The sequence below is a fragment of the Morone saxatilis genome, unplaced genomic scaffold, assembly GCF_004916995.1.
Source record: "Morone saxatilis isolate NCDOM2014 unplaced genomic scaffold, NCSU_SB_2.0 Contig21, whole genome shotgun sequence".
Lineage (NCBI taxonomy): Eukaryota > Metazoa > Chordata > Actinopteri > Moronidae > Morone > Morone saxatilis.
This window is the reverse complement of record NW_023339774.1, coordinates 22,830,642-22,833,143: the sequence shown is the minus strand read 5'-3', so window position 1 is coordinate 22,833,143 and position 2,502 is coordinate 22,830,642. Positions and strand designations below refer to the sequence as shown.

Here is a 2,502-nt window from a genome sequence, read left to right as displayed (position 1 = left end):
CTGCTAAGCTAGTGGAACATATTGTCTGATTGTGCTGTTAGCTGGATAACGTTAGCTTGGTTACTAACTAGTTAGCTAACGTACCAAAATACTGTCAGCTAGCTTCATCCAGACTCCCGGGGATCTAGTTTGTTTGGACCTTTTCTCCGTATCCTAACTATAGTTGTTCAGGGTTGTGTTGTGTTCAGGGTCGTGTTGTGTTCAGGGTTAGGGTTCAGGTTTGTGTTGTGTTCAGGGTCAGGGTTCAGGGTACCAGTCTCCACACAGTATCAGTATCATACACACGTCCTGTCTGATGGCATTTCCTGTTTATCTGTTGCTGTGTCGGTTGTGTGAAGCTTCATGCTGCTGTTCTCCAGCACCTGCTCGTAAATCTCTCTGGTAAAATAAAAGTCTGATGAATAAAAATGAAATAAATAAACATCACTACAAATAAAGAGATGGATGTAAAGTAAAAGCAGTCTGCTCTCCCCCCGTCCCTCCTTTCTGTCCTCTCAGGAGGTCCTCATTGGGTTGGAGGTTGGAGGTTGGAGCTCCCTCCATCAGCGTTTGTCTCCTATTCTGTGTGGATGGACATCTGTGAGTCCAGTTTTGGTTCTTTGGTTCTCAGTTAATAATGGTTTTGGTGTTTCTGGTTCTGGGACGCTCTGGGTCCTTTTGTTTCTTTTGGTGACCTCCAGACACCCATAGCTTCCCATTATTGTCCATTATTAGTTCGTCAAATCATTTTCTTTCTCTAATCATATGAATGTTAATCTCATCTGGCACCATTAATAAAGACAACACAGTGACAGAAAGGGTTAATCTCCAGGTGAGCTGTGAGGTTTATACTGTAGTACTTCCTCTCAGGACGTCCTCCCACATACATACATCCATCCATACATATATACATACATACATATGTACCTGTAGAAATGGCACATCTATTTATGTCTTCCATCTTTACACCTACACCCATACCATGAAACCACAGTGTAAAATCTCATGGTGATGAATTTCAGTGAAGCCACACCAAAATGAGCGAGTCTTTGAAGCCGAGCTACAACAGCCACATGAATGTGTCCTCTGTACACCCTCGCTACAAACTCTGCTTCCTGCTTCTCCTCAGTTGTTCTTTTTGCTTTTTTCAGTCCAACATCAGCCTCACATGGTGTGCAGCCTGTGGACAGACACACAGACACACAGACAGTCTGACAGTGGCGCTGTGTGCGAGTGAATTTCTGTAGAAAGGTGTTGCACGTTGTGCAAACAGAGGTTAGACTCTTTGAGAAACAAGTTGTCACCACATCCTCTTCCTTGACTCATAATTCATCTTCATCCTTTAAAAACACAACGAGCAGCTTCAGGTTGAGCACACAGTGAACACACGATGAACACGCGATGAACACATGAACACTATCACTGACGTTCTCATGCGACATGCAGGTTTCATTTCAGCTCAGCTCAGTCTGTGGAGGTTTGTGGCGACCTCATGAAACTTTCTGTCTTTGCACCACAAACATATTTAAATATAAACAGAGGAAGACGTTCAGAAACCGAGCTGGCGTTCTCGTTAACGTTTCGTTCTCTGACCAACGCTTTCTCACTCAGTGGAGGGAGGGTGGGAGCCGGTGGGAGCTGAGCCGGGGGCTGGAAGATACTTTACCAACAAAGACAAACAAACTTTAGTCACAAATAATAATTATTTATTTTGTATTGTAGCGCACTGACTGCAGAGCTACAGGGTCTCCTATCCCCTGAAACAGACACCTACCAGGTCTCAGTGGGCATTCAGACTTCCGTGCAACATCACAGGGCAGTTCGGGCTCTTTTTTTCCTACAGCGTCTTTAGTGTCTTCTTCATTTCAAACTTTAACACACACACACACACACACACACACACCGGTGTGTACATAAATATCTACGCAGACACACAAGAATACAAGACCTAATAATTAGTGTGTGTTGATTGTTCTTACTTACACAGTTTGCTGACAGGGAACAACGTTACAGCACCAAGATCATTCAGAGTACCTGATGGACAGATCGATCAGTAGCTAACCGCTAACTGCTGTTAGCTCGGTCAGCCGTGCAGCTAGGCTAACTGAGCTGGCAAGAAAACCACCTCGGTTCTGCATTCACTGTTGGTCTCGGAGATTGTGTACGGTCAAAGGTCAAAGGTCACTGTAGTTATTATCCAACAAACAGGAGGAAATAGGGCATTGGTCTGGGACTATTTTCAGCGGCGGATGAATCCACACTTTGTGAAAGAGATAAAGCGTGAGCTCGCTGGCAGCCAGTTGGTGTGACGCTGTGTGCCACCTGAGCGGCAGGTAGACCACAGACAGCTGGAACAACTGACACACAGCCGCTGTGGGAATCGTCTCTCAGCCATGTTCACACAGCCTCTGAAGAACTTCCTTCAGTTCAGGACCACGACAGCGGCGCTACAGGCCGACAGCTTACTAATGCACTGCTTCAATGAACTGTTTATTTTACTTCACTTTGTCTGTTTGTGTCTGT

The 2,502-nt window shown here is 45.2% G+C and overlaps 1 protein-coding gene across 1 annotated transcript in view; it reads right to left on the bottom strand.

Moving 5' to 3' along the window:
• LOC118332645 overlaps positions 1-2,502 on the bottom strand; it is a gene marked incomplete in the record, with an annotated part of 29,902 nt that overhangs the window by 26,009 nt on the left and 1,391 nt on the right.